The following is a 16,113-nucleotide window of genomic DNA, read 5'->3' on the forward strand; positions in this document are numbered from 1 at the left end:
GCTTCATAAAATCGTAACAAATTCGTCTGACGGCTCAAAGATTTTTTTCTCCCGCAAAAGTTCCTCGTAGCGTACTAATAATTTTTTTATTTCTCGTTTTGTAGAAGAAATGCACTCTTCGTTGGAGTCTATTTTCTAAAATTTGTAACCCCTTTTCAATTGAACTGAGGCCTTCTGTCAAGTTTTCACATCTTCGAGAATTTTTTCTTTACCTTTTATAATTGTTCTGACCGTCGATTCCGGTAGATCAAACTCCTTTGCCAATTCACAAATTTTCATTTTTGTATCGAAGTCTTTAATAATGTTAACTTTACATTCCTAAGATAAAGTTTTTCTTTTCTTGTTTGATGCAAAAGAATCAGTTCTACTTCGTTTGGATGACATAGTAGAGTCTCTCAAGTCTCCGTAGATATAACAAACACAGACATAAGTCACACAAAATAAATTGTAGCTATTCGTCGATTCCGCGCGACACGTCCGAACATGTAAGCTGAACAATAGTGTGGGGGGAGTGAGTAATCGAGAGTTGCGTGGCGCTCAAACAAAAGACGAATCGACGAGATTTAAAAATCGCGTAACTCCGAGTTCGCGTAAGTCGAGGTATTACTGTATTCTAAAATCGGCGCCGACCGAATTGCCAGAAATCGTCTTGGATTATTTAATTTGCGAATTTTAAAATTTCTCATCCGAATCGAATTTTCGTATTATGAAAGAGTCGGATCCGAAATAAAAGCTTCCGCTCCGGGCAGGTGGATCGGAAAGCGCGGCCGGGGAATTTCTTTCGGTAAGTTTTGGGCTGATTTCGTGGGCGGATCATCCGGACAATTCGGCATTTTTTCTCGAACGGTACGGCAAGTGACAGAAGTGGAATATTTCCGTAATTTCGTTGGGTGCTAGGAAAATGGATGCGCGGGTAGAAAACGGAGCTCGGCAATCCTTCGTAAGTTTCATTTAAATGACGTGGGTGGCGGCCGTCCGCCGTGGGGGGACGGGTGGAGACCGGGCGGAAGACGAATTCTCGATTAGTCGCAAGCGGCTTTCGTCGCCTGTTCGTATCGAAGGCCGAGGAAAAATCCAGAAGGCATTTTAAATCGGACGCGTGAGAACGTGCAAAGAGCGGAGCGAGTAACGCTTTTTTATTGGCCGTTCGAAATCACGTGACTTTAAGCCGCCATTATAGAGCTAGTGGAAGGCGAAACTAGATCGAGGCGCTTCTAGCGGCGACGCGGGTAACAGAATTTGGGCTACAGAAGCGCCACCAGTGTTGTTTCACCTAGTACTTTTGTACTGATCCGGTACCAAGATACCCAACACCGTTTTTCTAGTATCATTCATGAAATCCTAATACCTTTCCTTTCAATTTAGTACCTTTCAAAAGGTATGTAAAAAAGTTTCTTGTGTCTGTAAAGATAATCTACACGCGCGTTTTTTTTGTAAATTAACTAAGTTTTTTGTTATTTTTAATACTTCTGTAGCATTACACTGAGGAGGGGCTTAAACACTAAATAGGCCCGAAATGCATTTGTAATTTCCAATAAAGGAGTACCTAACCTGATAGCTGTGAGGAAGTCTACCGGATTTATTTATTCGGATTAAAGAGACATTCATTCACATTACGTACATACAGCTACCACATCTGACATTGAGAAGTATATTTTTTTACTTTACTTTGGCAGTAAATAGATGTTTTTATTGCTTCCTCATTCGAGTGCAGCAGTTGGACGTATTTTTTTGCAATTAAATTTAATGAAAACTAAACTACGAAATCGAGTTCTTACCGATTCCTGTGAAGCACTATTATTAGCAAAGGAGCTACTTAAAAGCAACGACTAGTGTTACTACCCGGACGGTCCGGGAATTGACTCTCTGTCCGGGTGAACTATTAATTTTGTCTGGGAATTTCGTAGAAATTGTGAAATTACGATGAAACAAAGTTCTTGCCAATATTGTTATAAGTTTACGCCATTTGAACGACGAAAGACCTAGCATTCACTGAAACTTGTCCCCCGTTCTGCCGTGTTACTCTGTTTATGCTGACGTGTGACGCGCAACCTTCCTCTTGACCTTTTTATTTTTTATTTTTTGCTTGTATGCTACTCCTATGCAAGTCCCTAACTGTAACTGATTTAGAACCAGCATGCATGTTATTCTTTACATTGTAAAATGACATTGCACGTGCGTCGGGAAACTTCTGTTCGAACAAACCTGATCTGCCGTCCGGGTTGGCGATTTTGTAAAGGTGGCAACGCTAGCAATGACGATAAAATGTTACACTTGGAAACCGTCGACTGCTTCGACCTTACAGAAACATTCTAGTGAAGAAGATTCTCGTGATGATGATCTTACCAGTGATTTTTCGATGTGATAGTTTTAAAGTTTAGTACTTCGTGTTTGTTACTTTTGTTTCGACATTTTGTTTGTTGTCGAGTGATAATAGCATTCTTGCAATATACGAATTTAGCCTGTATGAATTTTGTATGTTATGTGTAACACCACATATATTTTAATAAATAGAAATTTGATAAATTATAAATTTATATATTATTTATAAGTATATGTTTAAAAATAATATATAATACTTATGTTTGGCAGTTTATGTTCGAAGTAATGCCTGCATTAGTTGATACGATCGCTTCTCGACTTACGTCCGAAGTTGCAGAACCAAAACCCGTCGTAAGTCAAGAAGTGACTGTACTTAACAGAACAGTTAGCTGTCTTACACGAGCACACACGAAGGGTAACTAACTGTAGAACAAAACTAAAGATGATGCAATCAATTTTCAAAGCGTGCAAGATATATATGTATATGATATGTATTTGACGAAAACTATAAAAAAATTGATACGTTTTAAAAATTTTTAATGAAATTTTCTTGTCGTAAGTGCGAACGGTTGTAAGTCGAGGTGGTCGTAACTCGAGTAGTTACTAGATCATTTTGACATAATTTATTGATTCTGCACGTACGTATGTTGTATTATCGATATTAATATCAATTTAAAAAAAAAAATACTATTGCACATTACTGGTTAACTTTGTACCTGGTGGTGCAGTAATATAGGTAACACTACAACTGACCACACAACAGTTATTTTTTGAAGTTTTGTATGGCAGAAAGTTGTGGTTCATCACGGAAAGAAAACAAGCACTGCGTTTCGGTACATGTCCAACCCAAAGACTCGCGTGTTTTTCTGAAGCAGTTTTCTTTATCTGCATACAGGTGGTGTGCAACTCGGTTCCACTAGCTCTATTCTAAATGAGGCGGGAAGGAGAGCCTGGTGGATAAATTTTATCATCTGCCAGCCAGCCGATTAAAATTACAGAGGTCAGTGATATTAAGAATATGTAGATGATATTCGGGTTAACGACGGTTTACTGGATATTTATGCCGGTTTTGCACAGGTTGCTTTTATTTAACTTACTTTATGCTTTAACAATTATTTCCTAGAGTGCGACTGGCACAAATTGCAGTGAGAAAGGATTTTCCACCAGTTTTGTGAGACGGGTAAGACTCTTGGTACTGTTTGTGTCAAGTAAGTCCAATATTAACCATTGTCTGTCTTTGTAAAAGTGTCTATTTTATATTCGGACGACGTATTCCGTCTGAATAAATACACTTGGATTCTAAATGAAGATCAATGGCATTTTAAAATAACATAAATTAACGAGCAGTGCTACCGCTTGCTTCTAGTGGAAGTACCCTGACGGCACTTTCGTTTTACCCTAGATTACCCTAAATTCAGAAAACTCCTCAAGCTCGTGCTCGGGTTAAAAAATAATTGGAGGACGTCAAGTGGTTGGCTGCTGGTGCAGTCGAAATGGTTCGCTTGCAGGCAAAGTTCGTGTTACATTGGTGTCTGCCACAAAGTGAGATGAGCCGATGGATGACGTAAAAACTTTTTTTTGTCATTCAAAAGTTGTACCTGTACTGTAGTGTGCCATGGCCCAATGGCATAAAGGTTGAAAAAAAGCGAAATCCTACTCTGGTGTAATATATAGTGTACACCTGTGTTCCTTGCACCACTCTGCTTTATTTCTTTAGCTCTTTAGCTTCTGTTGTCCTGTCCTAAAACCCTTCGGTTATAAGGGAAAACAGAATGGTTTTAGGCTAAAACTTTTTCCGGTGAAACTTGTGGTGTGATGGGTAATAGCATCAGGTCACGGAAGTTTTATCCTAGGTTTACCCTAAATATAAGACTACCCTAAACATTACCCTGAGAAGTTGAAATTACCCTAGAAACAGCAGCACTATTAACGAGTACCGATATAGTTTAATACTTGTAATAAGTCATATATGCCATCTGATGTGAAAAGTTATCAATTATATGCCGTAAATCTGTTTTATTACACTTTGTTTTAGTATAAGTATTTTAAAATAGATTTGTAATTTAAGATACGAAATGTATAGAAAATACAACTTGATATTGAAATGGTGGCTGAATATTGTGTGTATTTTTTAATTACATCGTATTGTAAGCTACTCTGACTGAAATCGTAATTTTATTTATTATTATAAATAATGATGATAATTACGATGTTTGTGTGTGTTGTGCAGGATTTAAATTTTTATAAATACGTCTTGCGGTATGATGCCTTTAAAATTCATACGTACGTAAATAAACCGGTCGTGGCTTATTGTTATCTCGTCGCCATGCACTTGAGTTTAGCAGTGTCTTGCCCCTACGTCATACTTTTCCTGTTAACGATGGAGTCATGCTACTAGTGACATATCAGACTCTGTTTGGGAGAGATTCCATTTCAAATCAAAATAATGTGACTTCCAGTTTGGGGCAGAAGTTTGTGTGTAGTCAATCTGGGCCTCCTACCTCGAGCTTTCCTCGTCTGTCTTGACTTTTGTTTGTCTGGTGCCGTTCTTGAAATTGGGGAATGGAAGGACGGTCAGTGGCGGAAATATATACGTGTGCGATTTTTTTGAATTCTGGTCGGACAGACGTACTCTCACTCCCACTTGCTGTCTGAAATTGCTGATGTGGGAACACGGCTGCTTTCTCCATCCCTTCCTCTCCAGACGTGCCTCCCTCACTTCTGACCCTTTTGCACTCCTTCCGCCACCCTTGTCCGATGTCTTTTTGTCCCCGGTGGATTTACTCGTCTTGCCCTCTTTTGGCCATTTTGCTGCCTGTTCCTCCTTTTCCATCCGTAGTACTTCCCAAATGCGGGACCGGCCTGCACATTTCGGTCATCTGCCACCTGGCTTGACGGCACCGTTATTCGGTCCTCCTTTGCCTTCGAATGCCGTCGCTTTGGTTTTACTTGCCTTCGCCATCATCATTTCCTCGCCTGCCTCTTTTGAGATCGGACACAAGTGTCTGCAGTTCTTTCTCACTCTTTGCTCATGACGGACTCATTCCGTTCTTCGGGGTTTCGTATCTTCTCGGGCGTGCTATTGTGAAAACATTAGACGACCCTGGCGACCTAAGGCGGCCTTGTCATTCACTCTCTTTTGTTGTGGACTGCTAGGATGCTTTGCTGTCTGAGCGTATGCATGTTTTTCCATTTCCTTACATTGCTCTCCGAGTGGTTTACCTCTATCGTGTGCTTTATCTAGATTGAAAAACGCCAGAGACACTTTTTACCTGTGTCCGAACGTTTCATCGGTCATTTTTCAAGCAAAAGATCTATTCTGTATGCTCCTTTCCTTTTGTTCTGCCTTTTCCATATTTGCTTCATAGTCTGCTTCTTAATCGGGGCGGCTGGTCCAGTCGGTTAGTTAAGTGGATGACTTTTTGTAGAAGACAAGAATGGTGGGCTGAAATTTGTCTGTCGTGACCGTGGTAAAGATGTTTTCAAAAAAGTCATAAAATTACTAAATGTACCGGGTGTAGAGTGAAACAACGAACTGAAATGGAGTGATCTATTTTTAATTATCTAAATGCTTCGTAACTGTATTTGTTTGATAAAAAGTTTTAAGAAAAATTTCCTTTTTTATTTTATTGATATTTTTGAAAAAATACTAAGTGTTGGAGGATGTGAAATGATATGTATGTGATGTAATAGCCACGATGTTGCCATCTCTTGAGACTGTAAAAGGTGTGCCCTGCAAATGGTTAACTTCTACAATCTCCGTATCTTCTGACACAGTTTTGGTATCATAATCTGTCTTTTATAACTTTTTTTTCCTATCTGGTTTTTCACGTGTTCTAAAGTGCCATTTGACTCCTGGGTCAAAGTTGTGTAAGAGTGAGAAACATCACAGAAATGTAGCCATATGAAAAGCTTATTTGATATATTTTCAAACAAATTTGGTGATATCTCTGTTTCCTTTGATAATCCCTCCAAAAACAAACGGCAAAATTTGAAATCTACAAAATTATTTTCAATATTTATTATTTATTTTCAATTATTTTCATATGAATCAATGTAAATCCAATTAATTTGTTCTAGACACTCCAAAATACATACCAAAACACATTTTGTAGAGAATAAATAGTGTGTTTAATACTAAAAAAATAAGAAATCAATATAGAATGAATATAAAAAACTAATGTAAAGAATAAATGAACATTTAACATTGTATTTAACAAGGCATTTTGAAGGACTGCTGGCTTTGGAAACTTTGTTTGGTCCCATATGATTGGAGCTAAAAGGAAAGGAAAGCAATAGAATTGTTTGGCTAGACATGGGAGGTAATGCTCACAGAACGAGAAACGTCACCACACTGAGTAGGAAAAACGCATGGATCACCCTATGTTTTCACACAATTAGCAGGAGGTCATGTGGGCATGCTGACGAAAACCAAGACAAATTTTTTTGTGAAAAAAATTGACAGAAACCAAGGTATTACTGTGTGTCTAAAACTTTACTGAAATATGTGACATTGTTAAATAAAGATATACACGTGCCAAAAAGTAAGTGTACTGGTTTTTTATTTCAAAGTACACAAGAGTTACATCAAACTACAAATGATCTCCTTCAAAGTATGACCCTTGCAAGGTCTCACAGTGGTTCCAAAGTTTTCCACTGTCCCGAAACAATGACCTTTCAACTTTGATTTTGTCTTGGGGAATAGGTAGAAGTTGCATGGAGCTAGGATCGGGCTGTAGGGAGGTTGTGGAAGTGTGAGGATTTTTCTTGGCCAAAAACTCTCAAATTGATAGTGCTGCTCACACAGCACTATCAACTTGAGTGTGTGAACAGATGCTTTATCGTGGTGCAGCATCCAATCTTCTACAATGTCCCTGCAGACTTGCTTGACCCGTTTTTGAAGTCGTTCCAAGACATCTTTGTAGAAGGACGAAACTATCTGTCCTGAAGGTAAAAATTCTTTGATAGCTGTGGAATTGTGCAAAATTCCACAGCTATCGAAAGGGTAAGCATCGTCTTTACCCCAGATCTTTGTGCCATCTAAACACCATGTTTCTCGATAAAGTGGCATCTCCATAAGCTTCAGTAAAATCTGCAAATGTCTCGGTTGCAACTTTCTTGAGTTTCACACGAAACTTTGATAGCATAACATTGTTTGAGATTTTTCTCCATTTCAAATGTAATGATGTGTTAAAACACTATCTTACACAAATAGATTGTGCACGTTTGACTTAACCGATCAACTTGAAACAGATCTATATATGCTGCTAAGATATCTAGCAACATGAAAAGAAGAATTAATGATGTGTTAAGCTTCACTGTCATTAAACAAAAAATCAGTACACTTACTTTTCGGACACCTTGTATATATAATAAATCCACGGTGGCCAAACTGTGGCTCTTGAGCCACACGCGGCTCTTTTCTAGTATACTTGTGGCTCACTGCAAGATACTTAAATTTATACCAAATTTGGTTTTTTTTTTAATTTTGTTTTTATTATTTTTATGTATGATTCCTGGATAATATAAAATAAATAATATATTGTTCGAAATAAAAAAGTCAAAATATGGTAGCGTTATACATTATTTATTAAAAATAAATGTAATATTTATTAAATAACATAATACGTAAAAACATTAATAGAAAAAATAATTATAATTATGGTGATTTAAAAAATGCAGCATGTCGACTGTTATCATTATTTGGGTCAACGTATGAAGTTGAATCTTTATATTCTAATATGAAATTTATTAAATTGAAATTTTGTTCGCAGCTTACCAATTCCCATTTAAATGAATTGCTCAGAAGTGCCGTTACAAATTACACACCAAATTATCCAAACTCAGTTTCCAATTTACAAATTCATCCTTCAACTAGTAAAGACTAAATATTAAATGATTTCGTTTTGTATTTTTTTTTTTTTATGTTAGTCAGTCGATTTATTGTTGTTATTTTTAATAGTGGTGCAATCTTTTAAAGCTTTATGTATCAATGTGATTTTTTTTATTGTCACGCAAGTTAATTAATAAATGTGATTTTTTCAAAATTGTGTTAGTACTGTTTATTTTACTATATAAAAACTGACCAAATTTGTCTTTAGCTGTGGAAAAATATGTATATATGTATATGCGGCTCTTCAACGAATTCTGTTTTCAATATATGGCTCAAGTTCTAAAAAGTCTGGCCACCCCTGTAATAAATATTGAAAATATAAGCAAGTTTTTCAAATACATTTTAAAAAATAGATTAAGAAGTATCCAAAAATTATATAACAAGGTGCATAGCATCAAGCACACCACAGATACAGTATCACCTGATTCAAAGCTGAAAAACAATAAAATGAATAAACACAGAAAAACCATTTGATATGAAGATGGTGACATGGTATGAATGGAGAATACTGAAGAGCACCACTTATGTACAATGTCTTACACGAGACATTATCAAAATTTTGTGGTGATTTGCCATGGGTGCGTCTTCCAAAGGGTTCTGTTGACCAATTTTTGTGCAAACATTTTTCTGGGTATACTCTGCAAGCTTAAGCCGTAGAAGTTCTTGCAGTCTGTCCTTTCACTTTTTCTTTTGTATATTGGAACAACAGTGGCATTTTTTCGATCACGTGGCACCGTGCCCTTATCCCAACACGAGTTGCAGAGTTGGAACATTCGTTCTTCCATATTTTAACATTTCTACAGTCACACTATCCAGACCGGGTGATTTGCTATTTCACATTCTTCTTATTGCATTACTAACCTCATTCTGTTGAATAGGACCACATCCATTGCTATTTTCATTTATCTTTACAACTGTTCTTCCATTCTTGCTACCTCCACTATCACTCAACAGGCTTTCAAAACATTCACACCACCCTACTAAGCTCCTCACATTCATCTTGTAGCAGATTACAATTTGCACTTTGTATGCAGGGTACACTTTTCTTTATGTTGCCATGTATATTCTTCATTTGGTTCCAGAACAGTTTTCTATTATCCTCAAATGCTTTCTTTGTTCATTCTGTCCTTGCTTTTTTTAATCACTCATGCAGCTTCTCATTTCTTTGTTCTATACTCTTTCTCATTTACGTTGCCATTCGGTTGGCTCATATATGCAGCCTTTTTCTCTTTCGCTGCTACCTCAACTCTCATTCCACCATGCAGTTCCTCTTTCATGGAGTTCCACTCTCATCACAGCAAATACACAGCAAGTGATATGGATGAGGTTTGGAAGCATTTCCAATCTTATATGGTAGAAGCAGCAAGAGAGGTATCTTGCTGCTTCTACCATATAAGATTGGAAATGCTTCCAAACCTCATCCATATCACTTGACTCCTCATTCACTTTTACCAGTTTCAATCCAACATGGTCTTTCTACTCATTAGGCACTCTGTTTTTACTCGCTGCAGAACCACTATTTTTCCGCTTTTGTTCTGCCACTATTTTCCGCTTTTGTTCTCAATCTACAGTTGCACCTTCGATACCTGAAAGTAATGGTATGAGCCACAGTGATTATTCTTGTATCCTCTACTATCCCTCTCAATCTATCACCATATAGAACAAAGTCTATTATACTTGTGTGATCTTTCATACAATTTCCCTACTGATGAATGATCTCATGTGGAAAAAAGGTGTTGGACACCAATAAGTCTCTTTCCACACAGAGTGCAATCAATTCTCTCTGTTATTCTTCACCTGGGAATCGGCATATAGACCAGGGATGGACAATCCAAGGCCCTCGGGCCGCATGCAGCCCACATTAATATTTTTTGTGGCCCGTGCATAAAATATGTATAACTATATCAATTTCAGCTTAAAGAAGTATGCAGCAAAAATTCAAACGTTATTTTGTACAACTTATGTATGTGAAAAGTTTTTCCCGCAATGAATTAGTATAAATTGAAACAAGAAACCAGCTAACAGATTCACATCAATACTAATTTAAAACTAGCAGTGACTAATATTTAACCAAATATTTATGACACATTACGTTTATATCAGTTCCAGAAGCTAAATTAAATATACCTATTCTAATTTATAATTATATATGAATAAATAATTGTGATACACCAGCATATTTTCCCCTCTTTTATCTTGTATGCAGTTTGTGTCAGTTCAAAAGTTTTGAAATGCAGCCCTTACATAGAAAAAAGTTGTCTCTCCCTGATATAGACCCAGCACTCTCTCAGATGTCTGTCTCTTTACACTCACCCGTGCATTCATATCTTCAGTTACATTCACATACTACTCATCCAAGATGTTTCTTAACTTTTTCCTAATCTTATCCTATTCAGCATCTTCATAAGTATCCATTGGTCATACACAATGACAACAACCACTCATCATTTAATAGTTTCTAAATATATTTTTAATATAAATATATATATATACACTGTATGCATACACATATGCACACACTATATATTAAAAAAATATACAGGATATTTGAGAAAGATCTAAAGTATTATAAAATTTCATTTAAAAAAAAAAAAGCAAAATGGTTGGACAGAGTTATCAATTAGACATTCTTGCAAGTGAAGGAGCATGTGTTATTGTTGATGTTCACTGAATGTACTGTACATAAAACAACTTCAACTTTTGTATTAATTTTTGTACCAAAAAAACTTCGATTTAATATTTCTTTCACTGCAAACCACATTTTGATAGACTGCTTCATTTTATAAAATGAAATTTTATAATGATGTACAGTACATATTTCTTAGACATCCTGTATATATTTTTATAATACATTCTTTTATACATGGTAGCTTCAAGAAGTATCTGGAATTGGTTTATTGCTCAAAAGTATGTGTGTAATTGACAAATCAAGCAATGTGTCTTTCTAAGTACAGTAGAGCATCAATTATCCGAAACAATTCGGGACTGGGGTTGTTCGGATAACATCATGTATGAAAAAAATATTAACCTATCCCATGTTGAAATTTTTCTCCATTGCGTGTTGCTTCGCGTTGAATTTTCTTCAATGTTAAGCCTAAGGAAAATTTTTTTAAAATAATAATCGTGGCTATTATATGGTTAAAAATTATTTCTTTATTTTGCAAAAACAAAATAAATATATCGAAAAATATAAAAACAAAAAAAAAAGATATTTCGGAAGTTAATCTAGTATCAAAAACATTCCGATTCAGCACGACATACCTCCTGACACACAGTCTTCAGAAAAACACTACACAAAACAAGCAAAGCTCACCACTCATGATGGGAAAAAAGCCTCATTCAAATACGGCTGTGTTCTTAAATACTTTCTCATGGTCATGCCAGTATTGCCAGCTAAAACATTCACACCAACAAAAATAATAATGGAGTAGCCCAAGACATAGCCAAATATTGCAGTGCCACAGCACTAGTGAAAATTTGAATTTTACTGACTGGAATGCTTTTGGTTAACCGATGTTTCGGTTGATCGGTATTCGGATAATCAATGCTCTACTGTATTGTCCTTTGGCAACCACACACTTGTCAATGCTGGTATAGTTGCTGAAAAGATTCTTGGAAGCTGTCTTGCAACAGTGCCTGCAATGCGAATGTCACACTCTCTAACCTCATCTGTATTCTTCCCTTGATGGCATCTTTCATCTGGGAGAAGAGGTAGAAATCACACAGAGCAAGATCTGGAGGGTAGGAAGATGCCATGTTTGGTCAGGTACTTCTTCATCAGTAGCAACCAATATGCGGGGGCATTGTGGAAAAGCACCCATGTATTGATATCCAAGTGGAGCGGACATTTTCGGCAGATGGCTTCTCTAAAATGGCAAAGGGCGTCAATATACGTCTCCTTGTTGATTGTGTTTCCCTTGTGTATAAATTTGTAATGAACAATTCCCTGGGAGTCAAAGAAGACCTCCAATATCACCTTCTCCTTACGCTTGTCTTGGTTGAATTTTGTGGACCACTGTGAGGTGGGCAACTTCCATTCTGTGGACTGTCATTTTGGTTGAGGATCGTACAAGAAACTCCAGGTTTTGTCACCTATGATGATGTCAAGAAATTCTGGATTCTTATCGGCCAGTTTGATGAGATCTCTGCACAATGTCTTGTGAGTCCCTAGTTAGTCCACCATGAGCATTCATGGCACCCTGTATTGGCAAACATGGTTCATGTTCAATTGATTGTGTAGAATGGAATGACAACTTCCAACTGAAATTATAATAGACTAAAATAATAATTTTATTTAAGTGGCTTATGATGAATATTGTATAATTAAACAAGTAAAACAGCAAAGCCGTATTTGGGACAAGACTATGTGTCGGAGACTCACTACTAAGTGGGATCACTTTAATGCTCAAGGTGGGTCTCATTCTCATTCTCCAATTTTCTTTGGTATCACTGGTTTTGAGCACGATTGTTCAAACTTCACTGGCCTCGGCCACGACCACAAGGTCGTCTACGATGCATTTTCGATTAAATTAACCTATCCAATGTCGAAATTTCTTTCCATTGTGTGTCACTCCAAGTTGAATTTTTGTCGATGCCTAATGAAAGTTTCATGTTTATGAAAAAATAATGCTGGTTATTATATTGTCTGAAATTATTTTTTTATTTTGCACAAACAAAATATATATATTAATAAATGTAAAAAGAAAAAAAAATTTATTTTGGAAGATAGTTTTAATATAAAATTATAAAATTGGCAGTGTTTATGCAGCGAGAGTGTAGTGAAAATGACAGCTATTGCTACACATTGCTGCATCATAGTTTAGAAACGAGCTAAACACGGATGCTGTAATCTATCCTTTAATACCACAGTTACAGCCGAAAGTAGTGCTTTAGTAAGAGAACTACAATATTTAAATAAAGAGATATAAAGAATTGAGCATTCTCTTTTCAAAGATGTGAACAAAGTAAAGAGATAGGAGATATATAATTATATTTAAAATAGTCTTTTCTTATTCTTTAGATAAAAGTTATCTAAAGAATAAGAAAATACTATATTTTAAATGTCATTTTATAAAATTTTATAAAGTCATTTTATGAGTCATTTTATAAAATTTAATCCTTCTTAATGTTTCCATAATAATTTTATCAACAGTAACTTTGACTTTTTTATTTTTGCAGCATAATATAGTATTATACCTACAAGCATCCATTTTGCTTTACACATGCAGTGGACGTAAAAGCTGCTTTATGTTTGCTGCAGCGGCCTCGTGCAGCAAACGTTTAGAAATGGTTTGCTACATTGCAGCGCTGCATTTAGAAATGGGTTTCAGAGTGTTTGCTGTAAAGCGCTTCTCGAGCACTGCATAAAGAAACGTGGTCATTATAACGATGTGCCATCTAGTTTCAAAAATGTCCCAGTGATGAAATGAGATATTTCGGGTAAGGTCAGCACATGGCGATCAGAGATAAATGGGGAATAACATGGGACAGGTAAATGGGTTTTTTCAAAGATTCATTTGTCAAAATTCGATTTAGCAACGTTCACATTTCCAACTTCCCAACCAGCAACGCATGTGCAAATCTTGCACTATTGCCTGTTTGTAGAGAGTGTTGCCATTTTGTATTTTATTTTGACTCGGTTCTCAGTCCCCCGAGTACCTACAAGTCTGGTTTTTTTATCCGCACATGATTTGAGCACTTAATATACTCTGTGCAAATTGCGACTCCTGACGTGTACTCCTCCTTTATACCTCTAAGCTGGTAACCCAGCCAGCTGTACAATTTTATAAACAAGACATAGTCTTTTCAAAAATATATTATTCAACCATCATTTCAATATCAAAATTTATTATATTAATATATTAGTATATATATATATTAATATACTATACTTCTATTATATATATATAATATATTATATATATATATATCTTATATATTGATTACTATATATAGCAATTGCATAAATTACTTTAGAAGTTCCATATAATTAAATAAGTAATATAAATTGTTTAAATCAAAACATGCTGTCTTAATATCTGAAATGGTACAAGCAATCTGATTTTCAGGTACATTTTCTGGACGATCAGTGGCCAAAAACTACGGTCGACCAACTCAAAACTCGAAAAATAATGCCGTCTTTTCCATAATTTCTTATGCACCTGCTGAAAAATCCAGAAAGGCTCCAGCAGTGAAAAACCCACTTGATTCGAAAACCTGTAAAATTTCAAAAGAGAATATAAGTTTGGTCTAACAAGCATCACGTCAAATATACAGGGCCCATTTAAACACAAACTGCATTAACCATAGAGATGCGGACACGTTGGCGATAGCTTGGAAATCTTTCTTTCATAACGAAAAATGACTAGCAATGTGTTAAATAGACGGAACATCAAAAAACGCCGTTTTTTAGCGTGTAAGCGCGTTACCGACGTAACATCTTAAAAATACGAAATAGAATATTGCTGGAACGTAAAAGAAGGTTGTTATTTATTGAAAAAGGATAAAAATAATTTTTAAATTACACTTTAAATTAATAAATCTTCATAAAAGAATAGTTAGAAATAGAATAGAACAATTTAGAGATTGCCAAAACGAGAAGAAAATTAAGATGACCACACAAAACATTTAAAGAGGATCAACTAGCTCGCATTTTTCAAAAACAACGTGTTTTAAAAATGCTACGACTGAACAGTATGTACAGCTTTAGGATGGAGGTTTAGCCATGGCTCAAAAGGTTACGACAACTTACTCAAATGTAATCTGTCTTTAAGAATCTTATGTAGACCACAAACCATAAAATTTGAAAGCGAAATATCTACAAAGAGTTAAATTTTCTTAAAATAAAAGTCGACGGCATGGAAACACGAAAAGTAACATATTTTAATTTTGGATGAAACGTCACTAACTCCGTGCACTAATTAGAACATGTACAGATACGTATGTGCAAAGTAACATTACCAAACGGTACAGACTTGGCTACTTGTTCACTAGTCTTTGTGTTAAGTGGTATATTTACAAGGTGGAAACGGACCATCATACTCTTGCAGTAATACTCTTGTTCAACTGTTTAAAAAATATTTTCGATATAACCGAGAATAGTGAAGATGTGGGATCATCAATGCTCTAACATCCAATACGGGATCTATAAATCAGGCAGTGTGGAAAGCCTTTGCCATTCTTAGTAGAAAACATAAATGTATATATTATATCCCACATCACTATGGTTTGAAAGAAACCACAGTGTTTATTGCTGGTGCATCTTTTTAAAGATATTCTTAGCTGACTTTTAAGTGATGCAATAACCAATGACCTTTTAAGTGATGCAATAACTGATAAAATAAAGAAATAAATATAATATTTAGAGTAATATAATAGATTTTAAGCATTTAAGAGATGATGTAGAATTTCGGAAATCTTTAGATTTAAAATTGGCTTATAAATTAATTTTTGATATTCTTGACAGAAATTGTTTTAATAAAAGGAAAGTATCAGTAGAAAGGAATATTGTCACGTAAGTTGCAGATCAAAATTTACGGTTTGGGAAAAGGTTAATGGTCTGTACCACTGCCAAGTGTATAGAATTTATAAACAAATGGTTTGAATCGATAAATAACCGAAATTCAAAGCAGGCTTTAAGCAAGAGAAAAGAGCAAAGAAACAATCTGATTTTTAAAGGACACCACCAAAGTTTTCCGAGATGTTAAAATTTGCAAGCAAGACAAGCAGGAAATCTATCCAGAGTAATTTCATCTTAACCATGACTCTGATTCTACTAGCGCACTATGAAAAATTTCCAGAGCAAATGGCTTGGATTTCTTTTTACTGACTGGCTGACAGAATGGAGACAGCCAGGAAAATCTGTTCGGGTATAGAGATACGAGCCATCCTTTCTTGTG

The 16,113-nt window shown here is 35.7% G+C and overlaps 1 protein-coding gene across 1 annotated transcript in view; it reads left to right on the forward strand.

Annotated features, from left to right (window-relative positions):
* The first annotated feature begins 844 nt into the window (after positions 1–844).
* LOC136979376 (inositol polyphosphate multikinase-like) overlaps positions 845–16,113 on the forward strand; it is a 94,442-nt gene continuing 79,173 nt past the window's right edge. The window contains exon 1 of the mRNA XM_067275319.1: positions 845–940. The gene's annotated coding sequence lies outside the window, so the exon portion shown is untranslated. The remainder of the gene's footprint in view (positions 941–16,113) is intronic.

The sequence above is a fragment of the Centruroides vittatus genome, unplaced genomic scaffold (assembly GCF_030686945.1).
Source record: "Centruroides vittatus isolate TY-2023 unplaced genomic scaffold, ASM3068694v2 contig_620, whole genome shotgun sequence".
In the NCBI taxonomy this organism is placed as follows: Eukaryota; Metazoa; Arthropoda; class Arachnida; order Scorpiones; family Buthidae; genus Centruroides; species Centruroides vittatus.